Source organism: Corvus brachyrhynchos, unplaced genomic scaffold, assembly GCF_000691975.1.
Source record: "Corvus brachyrhynchos isolate BGI_N302 unplaced genomic scaffold, ASM69197v1 scaffold34, whole genome shotgun sequence".
Classification (NCBI taxonomy): Eukaryota; Metazoa; Chordata; class Aves; order Passeriformes; family Corvidae; genus Corvus; species Corvus brachyrhynchos.
The window spans coordinates 3,607,000-3,633,927 of record NW_008238126.1 but is presented as its reverse complement, the minus strand read 5'-3'; the positions used below and the strand labels follow the sequence as shown (position 1 = coordinate 3,633,927).

General features: G+C 39.8%; 1 long non-coding RNA gene across 1 annotated transcript; it reads right to left on the bottom strand.

Moving 5' to 3' along the window:
* Window positions 1-1,073: 1,073 nt before the first annotated feature.
* Window positions 1,074-6,710, bottom strand: LOC108446558. The gene is made up of 2 exons (XR_001861768.1): window positions 4,476-6,710; window positions 1,074-2,840 (listed from the first exon to the last, which is right to left on the bottom strand). It is a non-coding gene; the product is annotated as an uncharacterized LOC108446558 (long non-coding RNA).
* Between the last annotated feature and the right edge of the window lie 20,218 nt (window positions 6,711-26,928).

Here is a 26,928-nt window from a genome sequence, read left to right as displayed (position 1 = left end):
GAGGGGAGGGATGAAGGAAGAAAAAGAAGAAACATTCACAAAACACTTTGCTATTTCTGTAATCAATGGCATGCCCCCTTTGACTGAAGGAGTGAAATGAGATTACCTCTAAGAAAGCTAAGGTGATGTGCAATCAGAAAAGAAAGACAGGTGAAAATATGATCCCAGGCACGGGTGCCAGTTCGAGCTTTTTCCTTGGCATCACTTTTCTATCAGAACGTATGGGGACATTGTACAAGATTAGTAGTTCCTGGCAGTTATTCCAAAGTACTCACCAAGGGCCAGATTTCTGATCTCTGTTGGCATGAACTGATGCTCAAACCAGTGCATTGTTTTTTATATGCATTGAATAGTATTTTAATATGTATTTCAATATATAGTTTCTTGTTACAAGACCCTTTCATTTTGTATAAACGTAAGCCATCAAAGTTGGAGAGGGAAAAGACAGTGAGACTATATTTATTTTGAAGACCAAAAAGAGGAAAATGGAAATTGATGTTAGAGTGAGACAGAAGAATAAAAGTAAAAATTGAATTAGTGCAGCTACATGACTCTTTATGGGAATTCCTTTCTCAATTGCCACCTAACTTTAATGTTAACATCAGGATCTGCCATAACTGTTGCTTGTAGAAATTAGATACATTTTTAAAATTTTGGGCAATACCTACAGCTTCCTTCCTCCTTTTGTGAAATTTATTTGTTGGTAATATTTTAAAAGTTGCAACTCCTATAAGAATATCACTTCCCTGTCTTACATCCTGACTTTCCTAGCACTCAAAAATTGGGAGATTGTTCATTGAAGTATTTACTTTGGCTTCTAAGGGGCATGAGGAACAAGAAGGTTGTTTGCCAGAGACATGGAGATACTTGAAGATGAAGTTCTCACCACACTGTTTGGCCCAAGCAGCAGGAAGGTGATGTTCAACACAAAGAAACAAGCAAAGGAGATACCGAAGAGAAAAAGGAGATTTAAAACATCACAGCAGAAGTAGAACTTGGAAAGTCTTTCAAATCTTCAAAAGCATTCTACCCGTCCAATTTTACATGTCACTTTCAATTTTTTAATATTTGGGAAAAAATTTTTTAGATATTTGTGATTTCACTTCTTTTTTTTTTTTTTTTTTTTTTGAAACATGCACAGGGAATTTTCAGCCTTTCTCTGTCATCAGCCAAGTAACACAGTCCCAGCTAAGGCCATCTGAACAAGAAACCTAATCAGAGCTGGAGCCTCTGCTCCAGACTGTCTCTGCTAGAAGCAGCATTTTAAAAGAGTAAATGAAGATCAAGGAATTTGAAGCTGCCCAAAGCAGCTAAATTTTTTTTTAGTGTACTACTTTTCATCTCCACACATGAAAACAGAATCATTATTGATGATATCATGTACTGAGTTCTCTAAATGCACTGTGCACAACAAATTGGTTTGGTTCTGATTATATAAAGTCTACTTTAGTACTTTTCATTAATTTTAGTAATTTTAGTTTTTTTTAGTTCACATTAGGCCACCAGACCTGTGTAAAACATTTTCATAACAAGCATATGGTTTTCCTGAACTAGATTTCAGTTGCTTTTTTCTCTCCCTCTTTTAAAATAGTATTTACATAGAATTTATTTAAATTAACTTCTGAACACTTCAGGTTTACCTCTGCTATTATGGATAATTTATTATGGTCAAAAAAGAAAGTTCCATTTCAATTTTTGTGAAATAGTGGTGTCATTTTCATTCGTCTCTCAGCCACATTGATGTTAGACTAACTGGAATATTTCCCCATAAAGGTGGCTGCTGTGATTACATTTGATCAGCTGTAAAAGGGATTTCCCAGAAAAAGGAATGGAAATGCTTTTATAGCCTTTTAGGTAATGTCAGAAATTTTTTGTTTTGTTAATATGAGCTTTTGCCAATCTCTAACAGCATGATCCAAATCCCTTTTGAAGGCAATGGAAAGTCTCCCATTGAGTTTGATGGCCTTTGGATCAATCCCTAAGTGCATTTAGGCTTAATGAGATGTTAATGTGAATTTTATGCTGCTGTGTATAGGAATAGGCTTTCCAACTTTTCCTCACTAATGCAAAAAGAGCGATCTGCCTTTTTAAATTTTTAAATTTTATTTTCCTGCTATAATCGGTAGGCACGCAGAAGGAGGATTGATGCAGCTCATTGTGCTCCCTACCTTCTCCCCCTCCCACCACCCTTTATCGCTGACACGCTGCAAACTGCAGAGAGCATCACCCGCTCTCGGGGGCGTCTAAAGGAGAAGTAAATACCGGCCTCCCCCTTTGCGTCATCATTGCCTTGAAACTCCGGTTTGGGGAGAAAAAAGGCAAAATTAAGGGCGAAGTGGAGGGGGAGGGGCGGGTAACACCACCAACGAAATAAAACCAAAACCGAACAACCAAAAAAGCACCAAACACCCGGGAATCGGGAAAGTCTAATCTTGGTTTCTTGCTCCACCTGGCGGGAGATGCGCGCGGGGCCAGCGCGTCCCCCCCGCACCTGGAGCGACATCCCGGGCGAGGGAGGCGGTGAGGGACCCGCTTCCTTCTGCCATGGGCTTTTGGGGTATTTTACGGGACCCGAGGAAGGCAGCCGGGGGTTGATGTGGGGTGGCGGGGAGTGGGTCTCGGCTCACGAACAGGTTTCTCCGTTAGGGTGAGGTTCCTTTTTTTGGGTGCCCAAAGGGAATGATGCTTATTCTGCAGCTCCTTAGCCTTGTCATGCGAGTTTGACTTCCCGGAGGATGAGGGGACATTGTGTGACTCACGGCGGTGTAAAGATTAACCCGTTCCTTTCAGTGGCCTTAAACACGACCCGATGGCTGTGCAGAAGCTTGCAGAGCTGTTGCCTGTTGGACAAGTATTTCACATATGAATACATAGAAATTCTCAGAAGAGAAAAAAATGTGTCTTTTGGGAATGTCTCAGTCACTCTAAGAAGAATAAAAAATCATCTGCTTAGGGTCAGTGACATTGATGACCTAGCCAGGAACACTCACTGAGTGTGGGAAGTTCGAGACACAGCACAACATGTACCGTAGGAAGTGGTTTTGATCAGTGTGAGCAGTTCCAATACTTCTCAGAAGCTGTTAGCACATCTTAAATCTACTGTTTTATAAATATTTGGAACACAGACAGGCGCTAATGGCAACATTTTCATGCCCTTAGGTTCAAAGTGAGCTTTCTCTGGAATACTCTGCTCTGCATCTTTAAAAGCCTCAGCAGAGGATTCACCCCAAGCTGAAGTACAAGGGAAGCCACAGCTCCAGCCAAAGGTAGGCTGCAGGAGGAGTGGCTGAAGGGACACATTCTCCCCAGGACAGCTGTCCCAGCAGGAGGGTGGAAGTAGACTCCACACTACCACTGGGTTGCTCTGGTTGCTCACAGCCTAATGGCCTGGTGGCTTTTTTGGGCTACCTTGAATGTGGCACTGTGAGGAGGCTCCAGGGTCTCAGAACCCTTGCCAGAGAGGAGGCAGCTTGTCTGGCAGTGCTAACTGGTGATGGTGACCTGCCAGGAAAGCCAAGGACTGCACTGTGAGCTGGAGCACAAGGAGAGAGGTATCTGCATCTGACCATGTGAGGGAGGATATCCAGCTATGAGACATCACGAGTGCCTGCAGCCAGGGCTGCACAGCAGCAAGTCTAGGCATATGGCTAGACACAGGCAAAGAGGGTTTTCCATGGATTCATAGCCAAACTTCATTTTTTATGTGGCAAGCTCTGATCTCAGTATTTGACACCACTAGGATGGAAGTAGCTGCAAAGTTTCATTGTTTATTAGTTTTCCCGAGGGCTCCCCAAGGAAAAAAAGTGTTACCTGTAGAGAATATTTATAACAACCATTAGTTATTTTCTCTCCATTCCTTCAGTAACTGTTTCTGTGGTAAAGGCCAGCTATTTGACAAGCTGCAGAATATAGATTCTCATTGTGTTGATTGATAATTGAGGTATTTGTAAGTCTCAATTATGTAAAATGCTTGGCATGCCTGACTTTTAAATAGAAACTTTCTTCAAACAAGCATCTTGGGAGACCATTACAAACCCTCTTTTCCCAAAAAGGCTGAAAAAAGACATACTATCTCTATCTTCCTTTAAATGTCATCAAACCAAGTCTATTTATTACACATTTCAGATTCAACTTAACAGTTTCAGTGTGATGTTTCTTAGGAGAGTGGTAATCTCTTAGATTGCTTGAAAACATGCTGTTCTTCAGTGAAAAGGAAGAAAGATACACACTGTATTAAAAACCAGACCAGAAAACCTTGCATTTATCCATGAATTATTATAGTATATCCTCTAGCCAAGAATTTTCTGATCTAGCTGAAGACTGAATAGCTTTCAACATTAACCACTTGCAAAGCATACTAGAGTACGGCCATGGGTAGCCATAGTAAATTTTAGATCTGAAATCACACCACCAAATAGATAATTCCTGCAATTGGCTGGTTTCAATAGTTCTATCAACTCAAACATTCATCCCACCTGGATTGTATGGGTACGTCCAACACCTGGTTTATGAATCCTGCCAGCAGTGCAGGAACAGCAATTGTGCATCAGGTGAGCTGTAGCAGATGACATCTTTTACCTGGATTCACAAACTGATCACCCCAGCTGTTTGGTACAGTTTGTTTACTCCCTGAATTCCCCTTTATGCCTCTCCTCTTTGCCCTCATCTGCAGAGCAAAACAAGTATATAAATGAAAAGGAACTCAGGCTGACAAACCACAAGTTCACTGCTAAAGGAAGATTAGACATGTATAACAAGAAGACATTACATATTTTGTCATAGCTGCAGTCAGTGTGCAGAGATTATTTACCAGGTCCAGTGTTTAAGTGTGGCAGATGGAAGCAGGCTAGCAGTTCCCATGAACAAAGATTCTGTTTCCGAAAAAAGGTGTGTTCAGCTTCTGGAAAAGAAATTTACCTCTCAGCAGGCACTGGCAACTCTAATCTTATTTGCACTTCTCAAAGCAGCAGCACGCATCTCCCTTTCTCAGCCCTAGCTCTCCCTGCCAGCCGAAGCTGTGCTATACAGAGAGGTAGTAAATAATGTAGGATTGTGCAGATTGGCGTGAGGCCTTTTCCTTCTCCTGTGCTGCAAACGCCTCTTCAGATGCAATAGTTAAGGTCTCAGCACAGTGGGATTACAAATCTGATAGTCAGCACAGTTTTGGACAGTTTGAGCTTTCAGGCATTTTCCATGAATAGACACCAATCATTTCACTCCCACGCTGGTGAGGTGCTCTGTTGGGTCAGGCATTTTTCAGATGGGGATCAGAGAAACAAGCACAGGAATGTGAAAACAGATACAATTTTGTAGATTCATGCAAGGTATAAAAAAATCTAGGGCTATATGATAAAGGCATTTTACTCCTAGGCTTTGAATTAAAGTGTCTTTCAACTTTATTTAAGGGGTTTGCCTTGTCAAAGCAAAATTCCTGAACATAAACACTTGTTGCTATAAATATTTAAAATTCTCCTCTGTGAAAATACAGATGAGACATATTAGCAAACACAGCACTGAGTCTCATTACGACTTCTATGCATAATGAAAATGTTAAAAGCAATATGGTTTCTTTTAAAATAATACTAGCACTTAGAGTATAATGGTACACCCTTGAAGATGTTGTTATTTCACAAATGTTCAGCATTCAGGCTCTCATACTAATGCTTGTTGTAATACAACAGAAACCTGTACTGCTATAAATTCTCACTAATGCAAATTACTTAGAGGGATGGGAAAACCTGCCTTTATGTTATGTTGTTCATTTTAATGTCAAATGCCATTCTTCATTCCTCTATTCATATAGCTTTATTATTAAAAATATTTGTCTGTAAGGTGGAGATGAGCAAACAGCCCAAATTAAAAACACTTAAGGCTCAGCTGACTGCACCAACAATCTGTGCTTCTGGGCAGCCACCTCTGCTTGAGAGATTTCAGCTCATACCCTTCAGGCACAAATAGGGTCGGGGATTTCAGGTACAGTAATAAGGGAGGAGTTCCCAGGTTTATGAGAGCCTTAGGCTCTGTTCTACCGCTCAACAGCTGCTCCTGGAGCAGTTACAGCATTGCCCTGTGGTGGAAAGTGACTAACCCTGTTCTGTAGGTCAGAGGCTGAAATTTCTGGGGCTGAGATACATCACAGGGCAAGACTTTTCCTGCCACCAGCCTGCCACAAAGACACCACCCACCCCTGACAAATTGATATGATCCTGGCCCACAGAGCTCCCTCTCCATGGTGTGGTGCTTTGAAGCAGAAACAAGAGATGTCACAGGGCTCATGACAGAAACCTGAACTCTGGCAACAAAGAGCCTCCTTTTAGTTTTGATTAGCAGCACAAACAGCAGGTACTAGCATAGAAGATGGAACTCTGGCTTGTGCTAAGAGGTCACACGGTTTCTCCTTAGCTCCAAATAAAAAGTCTACAAGGATGGAGATGAAAAAGAGAAAAACAAAGCAAAACACACACACACACACACATTAAACAAGTAAACAAACAAAAACCAACATAAAAAGGAGCCATGAAAGTTTGAAGTCAGGTATAATTAGAATTTGTGGGGTTTTCCCCCATCATAATGCAATCAGATCCACTTACCATCTACTCTGTTACCTTATATCCTGAATAGTTGTACCAGTTTGGGAAAATTTAGAAATATATCCTCTGATAGAAGGCAGGTTACGACCACTCCTCCCCCACCAGGTTCGGAAAAAATAAATCTTCCTCGAAGAAAAGTGAAAGAGATAAAAAACTATTTATTTAACAAACACACAGGAAAAAGATAATGGTGCTAAATAATAAAAACTCTTACTCTGATGAGAGAAACCTGGGAAAATTTCAGAGTCCTTCCATAGTCTCTCTCTCCCCCTCCTCGGAGCTGGGATGGGGTGGTGGGCCCAGCTCCAGGGCCAAGGCCTTGGTGGAAAGTCCTCCCAATGTATTCTGATGTTGAAGCAGTCCAGCAGAGGGAAAAAAAAGAAAAAAACAAAGTCCCAGGAAAAACAAAAGTTCCATCTCTCTCCAGAGAAAGAAAAAGGAGCTGAAAAACTGGCCAAAAGCAAGCCAGGTGCCTTCCCCACTCTCACTCTGCTCCGCAGCTGAAAAGAGAGTCTCTGTCTCTGTGTGACCTTGAACAAGCTGCAAACTGCTTTGAAGAAGTTTTGCTCAGTTTTCCTCCCCCCTCTCAGTCTCAGTTTAAAGGCACAGAAAGACACAAAATTAATTTCTGGGCATAGGGCAGATATAGGGGATACACATCATAAAGTCACCCCAAGACAATAGTTCAGCATGAAATTCACAGAGAAAAGAGATGGGGAACATGCTATGTCATATTCCAACAATCTAATTAATTTTGTTCTGGTTTTGCTGAACTAGAAAGTGTACATTCGATTTTGTTAAGTATTACCATTAAATGTGTTTTCTAAAATACTGCAGATAATTTCCTGGGAAGGGCACAAAAATTCCATAGTTTCTATAGTGAAAATGCCCCAAAGAGAGCAGCCTGTGTCTCCATTATGTTTTTCAAAAGAAAAGCTTCCCTAAGGCTTTGTGTAGAAGATGATAGTGACGAGAATGGATGTTCTAACATTTGATTGGTTACCACAGAGAAAATGTGAATTCCAATGGAAGTGAATCAAAGATGCAGTTTAAGGGGAACATGTTTCTGTTTCTTTGTCCTTAGTGTCATATATGAGATTGATATATCATTCATAGATGAAGTAGAAATATGGTAGGTTGCAATAATTTTAACCAAAGTTTTTGTCCTCAACAGCAATCACTTTCTATTTTGCTAGTGAACTAATTCTCATTTTTCTGCATCTTTTCTTCACACCCATGCACTGTGAAGGGGTTCTCAAAACATTGCATCTTGTCTTTAATTATCTAGAAGAAGAGTTCAATTTCACAGAAATATTCTGATTTGGAAGGGACCCACAAGGATCAATTCCAGAATGCTATGTTTTTTAAATTACATGGGAAACATTTTTTCCTCAGTGTCTCTGTGTATGCATTTCTACAAATAGTGAATGACATCTGAACTCAGTTTCACTTGGGCAACTCCTGTTAGTAATGACATTTCCATTATGTCTAGGCCATGATAGGATTCCATTGACTCCATCATTTCTTGAAGATCCTGGCCACACCACACAGTCAAATCCATACAAACCCAAAGCCTTTCTACTTATTTTTGGTTTTGTTCTGTGTGGGAGTCATTCTAACTGTACGTGTTCCCTTAGAATGTCTGCCAAAAATAAAAATGCAGTCACATAATTCTGGAGCTTGCTTAGAAAAAGTCAAAGTAGTTTTAGACTCAAACTGAGAAGTTTGAGCCTTATCCATATTCAAGATTTTTTTTAAAAATACATTATTACTAGACTCTTCCCTTTTCATATTATGAACTTTTTACTGCTACAGAATTAGTGCTGAGATTGATGAAAATGTTACAGCATGGAGAACTTTTCACATATGCACAGCTGGGGAAAAAAGGAAACCTTTGAGCAAAGGAGCTACTGACAGCACAGAGCAGAAGTAGGAGAGAAATTGATGAGTACCAAATAGCACAAGCATGAGTTTTTATTACCTCAGAGTTCTAGCTTTTTTTCTTTTTACCATGTATCCTCTCCTTTTTCAATCACCCATGATCTCCTGACTGACAGAAGAAATCAATCTCTATACCACTATTATGGGTTATTTTTTAATGGGGAATTATTAAATAACAGGCTATGTTTTATCTCTACCTATCTTTACTTTAGGCTATCTCAGTGAGAAGATAAAACTCAAAGAAACTTGAGGAAAACGCACAGGTAACTGTCAAGGGAGAATGAAGTTAAACTACAAATGCTCCTTGGAGGAATGTGAGTGTATTAATACCTTCCTTCTAAACACAAAAATGAGACATGACCATGATGTCAGGATTAATGGATGTACACAGCGTTTCAGGAGTGATGAAACAAGACTGCGGTTTGATTTTCTATAATAGAAATCAAAAACAGAAAATGTAAGAATGGTGTTCTAAAATCTGTTCTCTACAGACTGATGAAAATGGCAAAAGAAAAAAAAAAAACCCACATTATTGAGCTGATTTATATTTCCATGACATGTTTGAGGAATGAATGAAGAATTTTGCAGTTAAGTTCCTAAATTCACTCTCGCTGCAAGCATATGTTTGCCAACATGTCAGTGCTGCCTCAGCTCTCTGTGTCAGCTACTTTTCTTCCAGGGCTGCCTCTAATATTCTTCCTTTCCATTACCGTTTGTCACCCAGCAGATAAAACTCTTGATTTCTGAGCTTGATAGGCTAAATTCAATGCCAAACATCCTGCCGGTCAGAGTAGTGAACTATGGCGGCTGAGCTGCAACATTACATTAGTTAAGGAGTCTGGGTTTTTCCCTAATGCAAATGTAATCACTATAAATCTAAATTCAGATAAATCTCGCCTGTAAGTGTGATGACATGGAGATTTTTTTGGTTGGTTGGGTTTTTTTCCAACCAATTATTAATCAAAACTTGTATTCTATCTCCACCATATTTTTCATCTTGGAAAGTTCAGTAACCTAAAGCTTATATTTCTGTAACTTGAAAAGAACTTGTTCTATGCTTTCAAATGTAGAAAACACATTGATCTGGCCTATACATGCTAAGTATGCCAGAGTTTTATAACCCAAACCATCAGTTTCTCTGGTCTCTGCTGCACTCCCTTCCTCTGTCTAACCACTATGGTGGCAGCAGGACTGACTACATTCTTATGACAAAATGGGTTTGGGTTTTTTTAGCCTCCTGTCAGAAGAAATAAAACAAAGGAAAAACTGTCTACTGGAATGACTTTGGTAGGACTTTGGTAGGACTGTCTAGTAGTTACTTCTATGAATTTGTTTGTTTTTATGTCAAGAATTTGTGAAAATATTAGTGAAATGAGAAGCTGCCTCCTATGACTCTGTGAAGGGCCTTCATTCAGCTCCTTTGAGATTCATTCCCTGCTCTTTGTGATCCTGCTGGGCACTGTGTGTGTTTCCATTTGCAGCTCTCCAAGGATCACACAAAGGATCAGTGCAAAACAATCACACAGGTAACAGAATATCACTCTTAAATACAAACAACCGCCCATAATCCTACCTATCAATTTCATCAGACATTTCAGTCTGCTTCCGATGTTTCAAAAGGTTTAACTAGGAACAATTAGAAATGTTAAACAGAAAAAATCATGGATTTAGTCACTGCATTTTTTTAAGTCAAATAATACAAGGTTAAATTTGAAAGATGGAGTTGCAGCAGAAAAGAATTGTGACCAGTGGAAAAATAGGAGAAATTTCCCCTTGGTCAAGTGTTCTGACTGTACAGCTGCCATGTGCCTGTGTACACACCTCCTAAAAGTGTTGAGGCCTTGAATTTTTTTCTCTCAAGCAGCAGAACTCTTGGGAAACTGCAGCTAATAGAGAGTGCAACCACACTTCTCCTCGGCAGCACTGCTACCGGGAGCACAATAAGCTCATCCTTTGCTCTTTACAATTGCTTTCCATAGAATATCAAATAAAATTCAAGGTCTCAGCTCTTATCTGCAGTGCTTAGATACCCAAGGCTGTAACCAGAGGGGTGAGCACAAAGCACATGGGACCTTTCATGTCCTGAAAAGACCCTGCCTTCACACTTGGGTAAGATCAGGGCATGCAGAAAATCCCACTTACCATTTTGTCTAGGAAAGAAACCTGAGGGTATGGAGGAGTAGAAAGCAGCTGCTTGGACGAGAAACAAACCAAGGCAAGGGGTGTAACTATGTGCAGAGACAGGACTGAAATTCTTTCTGAAGGATATCTTATTCTGGAGCTAAATAAGATATCTGACAGATATCTTACTGTGAGCCTGGCCAGTATCAGCAGTAGTGTGGCCAGCAGGACCAGGGCAGTGACTGTTCCCCTGTACTGGGCACTGGTGAGGCCACACTTCAAATCCTGTGCTCAGTTTTAAGCACCTCACTACAAGAAAGGCATTGAGGGGCTGGAGCATGTCCAGAGAAGGGCAATGGAGCTGGGGAAGGGTCTGGAGCACAAGTCCTGTGAGGAGCAGCTGAGGGAGCTGGGGGTGTTCAGCCTGGAGAAAAGGAGGCTCAGGGGGGGCCTTATCCACTCTCTACAGCTCCCTGACAGGAGGCTGAAGCAAGGTGAGGGTCAGGCTCTGCTCCCGGGCAACCTTACAGGGTGATAGGAAATGGACTCAAGCTGCACCAGGAAGGTTCAGGTTGGACATCAGGAAGAATTTCCCCACTGAAGGCAGTTAAGCATTGGAACAGACTACCCAGGGACGTGGTAGAGCCACCATCCCTGGAAGTATTCAAGAAACTACTGGAGGTAGCACTTCGTGCTGTGGTTTGCTGGAGAGGACAGTGTTTGGTCAAGGGTTGGACTCAATAACCTTGAAGGTCTTTTCCAACCTTAGTGATTCTATTATTTTAAAGACCACATAAATAACACCTCCATAAACTAAGGAGCATCACAAACATTCCAGCCCAATAAAAAAGACATAATTCCATGCCATCTTTAACACAGTTGTTGACACATATAAATCCTTATAAAAGAAAAATAAAATAAAAAAAAAAAGTAAATATATAATAACAAAAAGTCCTCTTGGAAAGCCTAAGTGATTAAACGCTGTAGCTGGGACTGCCTTGCTCTTCAGTGGGCAGAGCTCATTATATATTTCACACACTTTCAAACTAAATTTTCATTACAGAAAACATAACACATATCTGTTATAACTGCAGACTAATTATTCCTGATGTACAAGATACTATTTGATTTTAATTAAAAATATTTAAAATTGCTTCATAATAAAATGTGACAGGGACTTGTAATTTTCACCTCTCAATTTTTAACACATTTTTAACTCTAAGAAGTAACATTATAACACAGTTTAAAATCCATCTTAGAAAACACTCCTTCCTAAAATTCAGTTTGGAAAATTTTTCAGATTCCTAACCCACAATTTAAATGAGCTTTCATCATTGTGACCTGTAATATCCAAGTCATGAGATTCTTAATTCTGTGAGGAGCTCCACTAAACTTAGTCAAAGCTACCTGTGTGAATAGAAAAAATAAATATTTGGTCTCTTAACAGGTCTCTTAAACCTGTTTGCCATTTTTGTTCTTGCAGAATTTGACATATCTCTGGTTTTAAGGGTGAGAATTTTTTTCTGCTGAACTGAATATCAAAGTTTAATTTAGGCAATTAAATCCAGACATAGAAATGAAAATGTAAATGTGAATTTTGAACAAAAAGTTACAATCAAGACAAAGATTTGGGTTTTGAAAAGTTGTGTTTAACTTTACAATACTAATTAGTGCAGATAATAATTCCTGGAACCAGAACTGGGAGTTCTTCAGTTGATTGCAAAATTGGGCTAGAAATGTCTTAGGTAGAATTGGGTAACTGGGAGCAGAGTAAGTACCAATACTTTGTGATTCTTTGATTTTCCCTTTTTAACAATGAATGAATGGACTTCTTGAGTCTTTTCTAAGTTTCTTTATGTAGATGTTAAAGTAAAACATTAATTTTGCAAAAGATCACCCAGTGAGGTAACAAGAAAGCAGTGATTTGAAAGAATTACTTTTTCAATGCCACTCTTCAGTTAATCAGATCTATATTGTGAAAAATCACAAATGAAGAAAATTAGATAATTAGAACTAAGGACAAGCTTTTTTTCTTTCTATTTCCAAATGAAACGTTGCAGGAACAGGTACAGACAACATGATATGCACTGTCATTTTTGGACCACTCAAAATTGTATCACAGCCTGAATACCTTCCACAGCCACCTCCTTGTTTTGACTTCCTTTCAAGTCATAGATCCATTAGTAAAGTTTTGTCACTCTAACTGTAATTCCATGAGAAGTAAAAGGTGTTTCCTCCCACTTGGAGCTGACTGGGGCTGTGTCAGACCCAGTGCAGCCCCTGCTACCCTCTCACAGAGGCCACCCTTTCAGCTTGCCCTCTGCCCTTACCTTGCCACCTACACCTATACTCCTGCATTTTGGCTTTGTAAAACAACAAAATCTTTAAAACTAACAGAAGACATTCTCAGCTCTGGCATCACAGCATTATGTGATCAGGCAACACAAACTGTCGAAAGATAAAAAGATTCTGGGAAACTAACAATAAGAAATTCAATGATGTCCTTTAATCTTTTTTATGCTTATATTGTTCTTTTGGTTTTGTTTGTTTTCTATAAAATTGTCATATGAAAAATTAAATGTATAAAGCAATTCAATGTTTTGTGCTGAATGCCTCAAGCAAAAAGAGATGTCCATCAGCAGCCATTCTATTTCAAGTCTATTTGTACATATGAACAGGTTTCATATTTAATTTCAACATAAACTATTGAGAAAACAATTCTCCATTCATTTTCTATTGTTTTCCTTCAGTAGTCTGTCTGCAAAGTTTCTGTCTTGTTTTTTTTTTCCATTGCTGAAGGCTCTAAAACAAGTAAGTTCCTCCCTGAATCCTGAATCTGAAGATGGTAAACACCCCCTGCCCCCTGCCAATTCTTCACACTCTGTAGACAACTGACACAATTTTTGGTTTATCTTTATGTAGGATCTTAATTTTGTTAAGAAAGCCTCTGGACAGCAGCTGCACATAAGGTTGCATTTCCCTCTCTCTGGGGAAATGCAGTTCCTACTGAATGCAGCTGCTTAACCCAGTAGGGACTGCAGCAGAGTGAGTGACTCCCTCTGGACTAATGCCTGCCTTTAGAGGTGGGGGATTTGGGGAACTCCTTATTTAAATTCTGCGTGCTCATAGCCAGCCCAATACTTGAGTTGCATATACCCCTCAATTAGCTAGCTTTCCAAAATGCTTAAAAAAACCCCACACGAAAACCATCTAGGAGAGGGACTATGGCAGAGAGAGAGGATAGGTAAGGGCGTCTGCTGCCAGTTGCCTCTGGCAACAGTGTTCAGTGATAAAACTGAAGTGCACAAAAGCTCAAAGCGAGCTAATGTAAAATTAACATAACTTCTGACATCAGTAAATATTATCAAAAGCCTGCAGGATTTGTAGTTTCACTCTCATCTATCTCCTTATAAATAAAAATACAACTATATCATATTCCTTACCAGCAGCTTTAAAAGTGCTGTTTAGAGCCTGCAGAATTTTCAAATCTTTACTTTCCTTAAAGTGAAAAATGCATTTTCCCATACTTGCAGACCCACCTACTTAAAAAAACCCCAACACATTCAAACATTCAAATCTTATTAAACCCATCCTGTCTTTTTGCTAAGCCTGAGATCGCTATAATCAGGTAAGTCAGGTAATGTTTAAACACAAGGGTCAAAAGCTAAACCAGCAGAAGTCAAATATAATACCAGAAGTCTGACATTTTCTCAGTTCTTGGATTAGTACATGTTTTTGCAAGGGAAGATACCCTTACATTATTTCACTTACAAATTCTGTTTGTGGACAAGAATATAAAACAGCACTGAAGACAGAAATGCTGGTGATAGCCAACAATTGCTTTCCATAACAATTTACTCAGTGCAAAACATTTCCTAGGAAGCTGTTTCATAATCAGATTGAATTACAAAAATAGGCAGATATTTTAATGCATATCCCATAAGGGAATGGATAATAGAGTGGATAATATTATACAACAAAGTTTTGGCTATTATCTTGTCTTTGCTAGATTTTTATTTGACATATTTTAAAAAGAACTACAACCTAGAGCTTTTTCTATTAAAACAAAGCTTTCTGAAAAATATTAAGTGAAATACTACTTGTTTTCAGAAAATAGGATTGAAAATCTTGGGATTTTTCATAAAATTAAAATGCCTCCAATATTTTTGTAAACAACATATTGCCAAGAAAAGTAAGCAGTCTGTAAGAGTGCTTTACACCATTAGAGTGTTCTACATTTTTATAAATAGTTCTGTCTAAAACTATGCAGAAATTTTATAATTCCAGGGTAGGGAAGATAAAAAACATTTTTGGGAAAATATATGTTGGCTAAGCAGAGAAGGATCAGCTAAATAAAAAATTCAGAAAAATCTTCAGGAAGATTAACCACCTGCACCAAAAAGAAAAGACAAATCTATATGCCTTGCTTATCCCTGGCTTCTCATCTATGAGCTCTTTGTTTGTAAAATACATGAAATTATAATGGCAGCATCAGAATCCATCAGTGCTTAATATATCAGTGTTTATCCAGGCACAGTGTACACAAGGCAGATGCTGGACTGACCCTTGCTCAGTGAAATCTGTCTGATGGTTTAGTTGCTTTTCTCTACTCATTTGAAATGTCCACAATGGAGAGAAATGTCAGTGGTGTACCTTTAAATTTCAGGAAAAGAAACACACCTCCCTCGGAGGACACCAGATCCAGTCTGAGACAATGTCATGGCAGCATTAGTTTAGAGCATGTCTCAGACTTCTGAAAAGAGTGAAGATGGAAGAAAAAGAATTTGAGAAAAGTAGGGTTATAACATTGTTTTCCAAAGAGCTGGTAGGTTTCCTGCTGCTTCAGGCAGGATTCAGGAAGAGAGAATGGGAGATCCTGTTATCCTATGGATTTCCTTCTCAAACTAAAATCAGTGATGGGCAGATGAACAGGGTCAGTAAAGGAGGAGAGGAGAGTAAGAAAACAAAGGTAAAAAAAGTCTCACAATCTCTACTAATGAAAAAACAACACATACTCCCATAGTACCACTGCTCAGTGTCACTTCAGGTATTACTGGTGAGGAAACAATGTTGGAGAATAAAAGGCAGGCTTTGGGAAGGGAGAAAGTGTGTCAAGAAAGCAATCCAAAGACTAAAAAATCACCAGAGAGTGTCATAAAGGACAAGTAGAGGAAAAGGGCGGATGAGGTTGGCCTCTTGAGTTTGGTGTAACCTTGAGTGCATAGCACTGTGTGTGTGTTTTGGAGTAGTGTACACAGCAGGCCTTGGGGCATTTCTAGGCTATCCAGAGTTGGCCACAGAAATTAAATGTGGCATTCAAGAATAATCCTTGAGGCAAAAGTATCACAATACACCAGCTAAATTATCATGGGTCAGTGAGGAACAGACAACTGCCTACCAGTTCTCTGTTGTTAACATGAAGGAAGCATTTAATTCTCTGGCAACTCTGTTATTTGCCTTAAGCATAAGAAACATATCTTGTAATTGTCATTTATTAAACTTTGCCTCTATAAGTATACACAACATAACAAGGTCCATAAATAAAAGCAGTGTGCCGTATCTTCTTCTTTGCCTGAGAAATTACCTTTCTCCAGACGAGAGGGAAAACATGCACCCAAAAAAATGGCAGGTATAGGCTATCTACCTCTCTGGTGATTTGCAACACCATGAGGGGAAAACCAGCAACACACAGGTTCATTTTTTATTTAAGTGATAAGGAAGAGGCAGTGGAAGAATGGCTGTGAGGTCTACTGAGCAGCAAATTGTTGCATGGAATTATTATGGAAATAATTTTAAGGGGAAGCTGAAAGCATCAGAGAAGCTGTTTGAAGACAAACACAACTACAGAACAGAGCTTTTGTTTTCCAGATACAGTTTTATTTCACTGCTCCATTTATGCTCTTAGCAGATGGTGTTTTCTTCTCAAAGCTCCAGAGAGCCAAAAGTAAAAATAATGTCATACAGGAGTAGTGTTTCAAGAGAATTTTCAGAAGGTTGTCTTTTCCTTCACCTGTATCTTTCCTCATTTGTCTGAATTCATTGTGAGCTTTCAGTTGTTACCAGCACGTTCCCATAATTACCCTAATGTTCATATGGTCACTTCTGACATGTTCACGGGCAGGTCTGGAGTGGGTTTTCTGAAGTTTAGAAAGAAACCTGACTGGAAACCTTAGAGAGCAATTTAATTTCTGCTGCCTTCCTTACCTTCCCACTTTCTTACTGCAAAGCAGCAGTTCCTTCTCATTCTTCCCTTTCATTTTGATGTAAAACTTGTTTAAAAAATGTTCTATTGCCTACATATCTTGGAAATAGATAGATGAGAGTGTGAGTTATATGAATACCACTGATTGGTGGCAGTTGAAACAAAAACAAATTATAGAAAAGACAGAGGAACTAAAACAAACATGCTACAAGTACAGTTTATTTTCTAATTTCTTTACAACAGATGAACCTATGTCTTCCCCCTCTCTTTTAGCATTGTCTATATTAAAATATTGCCTGCACTATGAATTAATACAGAATGGAATGATTATCCATTAAACATTAATTTAAAAAAATTCTGTTGTATTATGTTCACATTAGTGCACCAGCACTATGTAAGTTTCCAATAATAACTTACTGGTTTTGGAAAACAGATCTCTAAGCAGAAAAAGACTAGTCAGTGGAAGTCAGAGGAATGGTTCACAGGTCAGCAACATAGAATCATGAAGGAGATTTTTGAAGGCAATTTTCTCAGCCAGAAGCATCCAAATATCTGTCAGTCTTAGGTTTCTGCTTCGCTTTTTTCACTCCATTACTGAACAGGCACTGAAGAATTCAGTAGCATAAGAAAGAGCTCATTTAAAGTCACAGAAATGTGATCCTTGGTTGAACACAATACTCTGCTCATTGAAGAAACATTTCTTTCAGAGCTTGTTGTGTCATTTCCCATTGTCTTTTGCAAGCAAAGCACAGTTCTCTTAATGACAATATAGAATATAGGAGACACCACCATAAGCAAAGCTATGCAAGGTGGGGTTTTGTTAAGTCTCCAAAATGCTCTCTTTGAACTCCCCTTCCTTCATGGTACTGCAATTATTATGGGGAGAACATACCTGTCTCCTCTCTGCTGCAGGAGCTCTGGAGGTGTCTGAAATCTTTATGTGCTTGGGGCTGCCTGTTCAACAGCTAGGTTTGTAAAAAACATGCTCATTCCTCCAGTACAAGGAAATGTTATCTCCATGAATCTTGCTGATTTGTTAGGCTTCTTCCTTGCATTTTTGTCTCGAGATTAATCTACATCACATGAAGTCTGAGACAACTTGGAGCTGGAGGGAGTGGTCAGAACTGCCCTACAAAGCCAGATCCCTTTGCTATCTCTTTCCATCTCTTTCCTTCTTAAGCTGATGAGTCTCCTGAAAATTTAAGTTACATTTTCACCTCAGTGCTGTTTCCAAAGTTATATCTCCAGAAGTCAAGTTTCAAATAGGACAAGCCTCTGAGGATATAAAAACCCATTCTTTAATCTGAAGTTTCTGTAAATGATGGAACTTCATAAATTCTCTATTTTTCACACATACACAGACACATGCATGGATTTGATAAATAAAAACAACTCCTACATTTTTAGAAAATACACAGGTGATATTCATTATGAAATCCATAATGGAAGTTGGACTAAATTCTGTCCCCATGTGACAGGCTTTGAGAGAGCTGCGCTGTCAGTGAGGATGCTGGTTTCCGGGATACTCCCAGGAGGTGTTAGGATAGATTAGGGCTGCTCTACCTTCTAATTATAATTGGTTTGTTCCTTTAAATTAAGTGGTTCTATAGAACACAGCTCACCTTTCTAACATCACAGAGCAAGAAATATTTGAAGGTAATAATGCTAAAAATTATTTTGATTTTTACACTGAATTTGCTGTTTTCATACTTAAAAAAGACTTCTTTCTCACACCTTTCTGCTTTTTGATCATGCCAACACAGACTTATTTTATTAATATTACAAAAAGCATAAAAAAGGTATAGCAGGCAAATGTCTAACACATTAACCAATAAACATCCTAACTCACTAAAACTTAAGGCATATTCATTACTTCAATCACATTGAACAATTACTTGTTTTTTAAAGGATATCAGATATTATAATCATTTTCATACATCTCCACTTGCCCAATACTCCCCTTGAAAAGTTAAGTCTTTTGAGCCTGAAGGAGCACAGGATCTAGGTGAGAGAAAAAAATCCTCACATATAATATTTCCAGACTTTTAAGTTCTACTCTCCACTAAGGTTTTAAGAAGATTTATATAAAGCCTACTAGTTGTTCCCAAGGCCCTTGGCAGCATACTTTAATTTTAAATCTGCTCTTTTCTTTTTTGGTTTATCAGCTGGGCTGGGAGGTGGGAAATGGTGACTCACTTCTTAAACTCCTGGTTCTGCCCTTCCCTGTCAGAATTATATGTAGCTCTGCAGTCTTCTTCAGAGTCATCTGCTTCATTACTTGACAAACCTTATCCTTGCATTCTCTCTGGCTAATCCCCTGTCTCTCTTCTTTCATGTATCCCTAATGCTCTTAGGAACCCTTCTCAACCTTACAAATCTCACTAAGAGGCAGAAGTAGCCCATAGTGAGGATCCTGCTTTCATATTCATCCTTATTGCCAAGGGTGCCAAACGCTGGTGCTAATGTTGTAGTGACAGGGCTATTTAGAGTCTTTGAGTGGAATTTTCACTTGCAAAGAGTTTGTTTAAAAAAAAGAAAATATTTTAATAAAAATATGAGTGAGAATATTTTAAAACACAAACTAAGAGAAGCAGACATAAAAGAGTAATGTTTTGATCCACTGCTTTTCACTTTTCAATGTCTCCAAGACAAGATTTCAATAGTTTATTCCAAATTGTTTTATATTAGAACGATTATTGTTTATTTGGGGGTTGTTGTTTCTTTGATGTTTGATGAGCTTTTTTTTGCATATTTCCTTTTTTTCACTTACTCATCTTTTTTATCCCTGTAAGCTTACAAAGTGCCAGCACATCAAACTCCCAGCTGGACATCCTGAACATCTAATGGGAGACTTAAGGTAACCTCACATGGAAAGATGTGCTGCACACAATGAGTCTTCCTGTTGATACTGCATGGTATGCTAGGTTTTGGACATTAACATCATCATCTCTGGATGCAAGAGACACTTTCTGGACTCTAAAACCACTTCAACATGTTGATGTTAAAGGAGTCATCAGACGGTGCTTTTCCCTCTAGTTTTAAAGGGTCTATCTTTTCCATAACTCTTGGAACAAAAAAACCCTCTGTGTTGGCACTGTCTCTCAGCTGGACATTCATGCAAGGCAGATTTGAAAAATCAGCACCTTTTTATTTGTTTTTCAAATTGCTATTTTAATCCTCGACCTTTTCTCAGCTTGTTTTCCAGCATGGCCCAAGAGAGATTGGCAATGCCTCAGTCAGGGATGCAAGACTTTTCATATTGACTTGGTTGATTAAAAAAGTGTTTCTAAATGCCTGCACCAAGGACAGATAATTAAAAACAATAATAAAATATTGTTTTGCAATATAAGTCATAAACTAGTAACTACTTTTACAGAGATAGTCTGTCATGCCAGAAGCCAAAAGCTGTTTGTTCTACTGGTCAACCACAGTGTGATTTTGTGGGTTTTAGTGTTCAGTCTCAGCAGTCAATAAATTCAGATGCAAAGACAATGCTTTCATTTTAAGCTAATTACTGCCATAAAAAACCCCAAAACTTTCTGAAGAACCAGCAAAACACGGTTTCCTGTCAGAACCCAAAATATTCAATGTTCTAGATTGAGATGGGTGTCCTGAATGTGTGATGTATTGCTTCAGCATCATGTTTACCTCTGGCATCCAGAGTTGGAGTTATGATCCAGAAATTTTCCTTTTTCCCTTGATATATGATCTCCTGCAGTCTGTCAGACTCTGTTCCCTTATAGCCCCTTTTCCACACATAATCCTCAGGTTAGTGCTGTTTTTTTCTTTCAGAACATCATGCAGTTCAGCAGCTTGTCATTTCTTAAAAAATAATTGCTCAATTGCCTGTAAACTGAGAGGGATTCTCTACCTGTCAACATACTAGACTTACTGAGATTGTGTGTTGACAATGTGGTTTTGAAGTAATGTGTGCTCCCAGCTTTTTTGGCATTTGCTTCTTCTCACCAAGCTGACTTCTTATTTGTTTGCATCTGATTCTCCCTAGAAGCTCTTTTCAAAGAAAAGTGATATCTTACGCAACTTTTTCATGTCTAAAGAGGTTATGAAGCTGAGATAAGGGCAGATGTGACAGCCACCATACTGCCAGATACTGGGAACAGAGCCAGGGGACTGGCAGGCTAAAAGCAACAATTTCTGCAGCATTTACTAAAGTAAAAAGTTGCTTATGCAGGACTGATGCTGAATTTTATCCCTGATGAAATGGGCACAGAGGTGAGTATGTAACACTGTCATTTTAAGAGATGAAAAATATCACCCCATATGCTTAGTCTAATCATAGAATCACAGAATTATTTGGGTTGGAAGTGACCTTAAAAATCATCTCATTCCAACCCCCTGCCATGGACAGGGATGTTTTCCACCTCACCAGGTTGCTCCGAGTCCCATCCAACCTGATCTTAAACACACCCGTGGATGGAGCATCCACATCTTCTCTGGGAAACCTGTTCCATAATTTACTGCTAGCTCAGGATGCTGAATGAGGGTGCCAAAAGTTATTATGCAGTTTGTCAGCCTGTTGGGCTGCAGGAGCAGACTACAAGAAACTCTAAACTTTTCACCTCAAAGTGCCCAGCCACTTATAAAGCCTTATTATTTTTTTGTTTAATAAAATAAATGCATCTCTGGACATACATATCTATTTTTCCCTTTCCATGTAAAAAATAAATTGGCCAATCTATTACAAGGAACACTAGTATGTTTCTCTCTCCTGCTGCGAGAAACTTGCTTCTCTCTTCCACAATACTGCTTTTCTGGGGTTTTATGATGTGCATTTTCTTAAAAGAAACTTATGATTTTCCTGTACCAAGTTATGTTCCTCATCACTCTCCTTAAAGCCAGCAGGTTGTACACTAGCAGCGTTATTAATACAAAAAAACAGTATTAGAAAGAACTTTTCTCTGGTCATTTGAACACAAAAATTAATGCCCAGATTATTGCTGGCTGCCTGAGAACCATAGGGTAAAATCTATACCGCTGAAAATCAAAAAATTATTCTAAAGAGACAGCAGAATACTGTCAATGCAATATGCTTTTAGTAGCTTGGGAACCTGAGAAGGAAAAAAAAAATATTCTGTTTATTTTTGAAAGTTTGTCAGATCAAAACTTTGTCTCCACATATGCACAATGCACATTGGTACAGAACTGCCAAAGCCATAGGAGGCTCGTAGACCCAGCTGGGTAGGTGACTGTCCCATTTACATTTAAGTTATCTCATTTGTTCAGAAAAATGAAAGATGCTTCATCAACTCCAAGCCTGACTGAGCAGAAATATGTATATATAGGATGACTACTCTACACACATCATGTGGGACATAAGCAGCTTTGTTGTAGATGGAGGGAAATGAAGTGAATTAGATGAGTTGAGATGCAGTGGTTTACAAGTTTCACATGCAAGATTCTTTTACATCCTACAAAGGAAATAAACCATGCTTTGCTATATACTGTGCCCTATTATGTGTCCCGGTGTATGTATAACACTACGAATTATTTCCTATGCTAAAGGAACTTTCAGCTTGATTCCACTTTAGATGTACCAACACAGAACTCAGAAACCCAAGTATTCAACCTGTGGCATACAGGAACAGAGATCCACACAAGCGATGGCAGCACGGGAGAGGTGAATTATGGAAACTGGCTGTTGCAGTTCCTGCAGTTTCTACTTGGTCAGCAGCAGCGTAGCAGATGATCCATAACAGCCAGTCTTTCATCAATAGCAACATCCCTCACCTTTGCCTCCAGAAAAAGAACTGTATCTGCTTAGCATTACAAAATCCATGGAGCAAGGCTGCTTGTATCATTCTGGGAGACAGATGTTAGATGCCCCATCTGCCACACGCCCTCTCCACGTCAGATATCCCGGAGAAAGGACTGTGTCTTCCTTGACGTTTTGTACTGCAGCAAGGTGGCAGGGGATGGAAAATAAAAATAATAACTAAATTAGATGCAACCTTCCTTCTTTGGTGTGGAAAGGATTTTGGGATCTGCTATCAGAAGGTATAAAATAATTTTAATTTGCATAGGTACCTCCTTGCCAAATTTGAACATTTAATAGGGATTATCTTTGGAAAAAAAAAAAGGGGGAGGAAACATAAGTCTCCATACAGGGCTAACAAGAACCTACTTTCCAAACACTCTGGACAGAAAAGTTGGCTTGCTCAGTAGACAGTGGCAGTCCCCCAAACACAGCTGAGAAATAAGGGTGCAGAAGAGTGCAGTCTCCCTCTCTGCAGCAGCAGTCAGAGCTAGTTTATCACTGGCTGCTCAACTCAGGGAAGCACAGAACAGCATTACCCAGCTTTCCTCTGATTGGGGAGGGATAAATCTGTCACAGCAGGATACCTCCTTAAACTCCCTGTGGAATGGTGAGACTCCACTCAAATTCCTACTCCCTGGGTCTTGCAAATAAAAGTAAGAATCCAGTCCTGATAAAAATTCATCCTCAGCTGCTGCTTTTTTTTCTAAATGCTTCCATGTTCTTTTTAGTGTTAGGAATGGTAGCCAGTCTTCAGTACCACTTTATAGACACAAGAGTTTTCACCTAGCTGTACCTTGGTATAGTCTTGGTACAGATAACCTATGCAATGCTGTCATCTAAACATCTGTCTTTTCCTGGAGAGGACAGGGAGCATCTATTTTGAACTGTGAATGTTTCTGCAGCCTGTGACACTTTGACATTTTGTCTTCACCCTGATGTGGTGCTGAGTGAGAGCTGGTGATGAGTGCATTGCCCTCCATCATGTTTTGGGAGAGGATCATCACTCAGGTGCATTCACTAATGTCTCTCTGGAACTGATGACAAGCCCTGTGTGGTCACACTTAATGAGTCAATTAGAGTATTTGAACAGGCAGCACAGTTCTGAGATGCAGGGACTTGGCCCTGTCTCGTTACAATTTGGTTGAAAATAGCCTCTGATGCAAAGTAATTAATTTTCTGATTCATGTAGGTGGACTACCTGGCAGCTTTCTCCTGTTTGCTTCTGAAATGGTTTGACTTAGAGAGAGAAATGCCACTCGATAGAGTGGTAAACTGTTGTTTATCAGTAGCAGTTTCTACAGAAACATTACCTCCTTCCTCTGATTTTCTTCACTGCTTTGGTTAAAGAAGGGTTGATCAAAGGTCTGCCACAGCAATCATTTGTCATGCAGACAGACCTGATAACTCAGTTCAAAGTGTTGGAGGCAATCAAATTGTGGTTAGATAACAGAATTCTGAGAATATGAGATAAATCACTACAGCTTCACTGACAACAGAACAAGTCTTGGATTTGCTCTGGTTTCTTCAGTTCTTGTGCACATCTCTAACATTAACTACTCAGATTTATGTCTTTATTTTTTAAAGGAAGGCTTATTAATTGGAAGAAAAACCCCAATCCACATTCTAGTCATAAACTATCAGTAGTGATTTACCTCTTTATCTAACCTTCTTAATTTTAAAAGAGAATTCTCTCTTTCATCTTTGGAGGCAAAAATCAAGGTTAGATTACTACCTGAACAAATTTTGGAGTTTTAATCTCTAGTGACACCTCAAATCATGATATATGAAAGATTTCTTGGCAAACTAAATTAGCCTTTCATCAAAAGAAAATCCTGTCTGCAGAGCTGCACTGAAAGCATAGGATTGGTTACATGCTTTTTGTCAGCAGAGCAATACAGTCTTTTTATACCAACTACCATTATTATAATGGCCTGCAGCTGACAGGATAATGGAAAAAAACACAAACCTGACTGAATTTATTGGTCACTGTTTTCAGTCACTTCGACCTACATAAATAAACAGCCAAATGCCCTCTTCACTGCCACTTGGATGACAATTAGATCAACAGAAAGCCACTGTTTCACTGGACTTCTTGAGACTATTCTTTGGTTTTGGAATTTAAGGGATTTCTCAGGAGCCTGTTAAGAACCACCAGAGCAGGGCTTTGGTTTCATCAAAGCAAGGCATCAGCCAGCCAGTAAAGAGGACTAGAAACAGCAGTGAGAAAGACACAAGAATCACAGAACCACAGAATAAGCTGAGCTGTAAGGGACCCACAATGATCATCAACTCCCAGCCCTGCACAGCACCATACCCAAGAGTCACCCTCTGTGCCTGAGAGCATTGCCCAATCTCTTCTTGAGCTCTGTCAGGCTGGTGCTGTGACCACTGCCCTGGGAGCCTGTTCCAGTGACCAACCACCCTCTGGGTGAAAAACATTTTCCTGATAGTCAACCTAAACCTCCCCTGACACAGCTTCAGGCCATTCCCTTGGGTCCTGTCACTGTCACCACAGATCAGTGCCTGCCCCTCCTCTTCCCCTCACCAGGAAGTTGTAACTGCAGTGAGGTCACCCCTCAGCCTCCTCCAGGCTGAACAGACCAAGTGCCCTCAGCTGCTCCTCATAGGCCTTTCACCAGGACTCCAGGCCCTTCACCATCCTTGTTACCCTCCTTTGGACACTCTCTAAGAGCTTAATATTTTTCTTATATTGTGGTGCCCAAAACTGCCCCCAGCACTGGAGGTGAGGCTGCCCCAGTGCAGAGCAGAGCAGGACAATCCCTCCCTTGCTGTGCCTGAGCCCCCAGGATGGGGATGTCCATCCTGGCTGCCAAGGCACTGCTGGCTCAGGTTCAACTTTCCATCAACCAGGACCCACAAGTCCCTTTCCCTGGCACTGCTTTCCAGCCTCTCATTCCCCAGTCTGTCCATACATCCAGGGCTGCACCATCCCAGGTGCAGAATCCAGAACTTTCCCTTGTTGAATTGTGCATGGTTGGTGACTGCCCAGGTCTCCAATTTGTTGAGATCTTTCTGTGGGGCCTCCCTGTCTTAAAGGGAGTCAAGAGCTCCTCCCAGTTTTGTACCAACTATGAACTTGCTGAATATCCCAGTCCTGCATCCAAGTGGTTTATGAAGATGTCGAGAAGCACAGGGCCAAGGATGGAGCCCTGTGGACCCCCCCTAGCTACAGGTCACCAGTCTGATGTCACCCCATTCACTGTAACCCTTCGTGCCCAACCCGTGAGCTCACCCATCCTACGGTGTGTTTATCCTGTTGTGGGCTGGACATTTTGTCCAGGATACTGAGAGACACTATCAAAAGCTTTACTGAAACCCAAAAATATTACATCAACTGGCTTTCCTTGATCAGTTAGGTGTGTTACCTTGTCATAAAAGGAAATCAGGTTTGAAAAGCAGGACATTCTCCTCATGAAGCTGTGCTGACTGTGATGAATGACTGCATTGTCTTCCCAGTGTTTTTCAATACCTCCCAGAACAATCTTCTCCATAGCTTTACCAGGCACTGAAGTGAGACTGACAGGCCTGTAGTTTCCACGATCCTCCTTCTTGCTCTTCTTGAAAGTCGTGAAAACATTCATCAGCGTCCAGTCAGCTGAGATCTCTATGGATTCCCAAGACCTCTCAAAAAAAAAAAAAATCAAGAGAGGTTTAACAATGAAAATGGCCAGAAAAACACTTTCAACCTGAGAAAAAAGAATTCAGAAATATTTTTAACTAAAATGCAGATCACCTTATATGTGGGAAAAAGATTTCTGGTTTTGCTTCTTATTCCTCCTATTTTTCTAACTTCTGCAGTGAGGCAGTGACAAGTGGTTGTACCTGTGCTACCTGTCACAGAGGGGAGAATGGCATCAGAGACCCATCAATTTATTTACCTAATAGATACTGCACACGAACTGAATTTTGGTTAATGGTTTGTGTCAGAGGAGGTAGAGCTGGATGTATTCACAGCCTGCATATGTGCTGTGACTCAGAGACAGACGGCCCCAAGGTACTGTCCAGGGTAATGAAATGCTCTTCCCCTCCTCCTAATTAATTGTGAGAGGAAAGGTTTGCATTCAGCACCAAATTCCTTCCATAACTCTTTGCTATTTTTTTGGGGGGGGACAAATTTTACAGGTCCTGTGAATGGGAAAGTCCAAAGACCTGTGTTTAACAAAAACAAAATGTATTTTTCAGCAACACTGAGCCAATAGTTTCAGGCATCAAGGCTTCCAGGGCTTTCATGTCTCCAGCTCTCTTTGAACTTTAATGAATGGATACAGAGCAGAGAA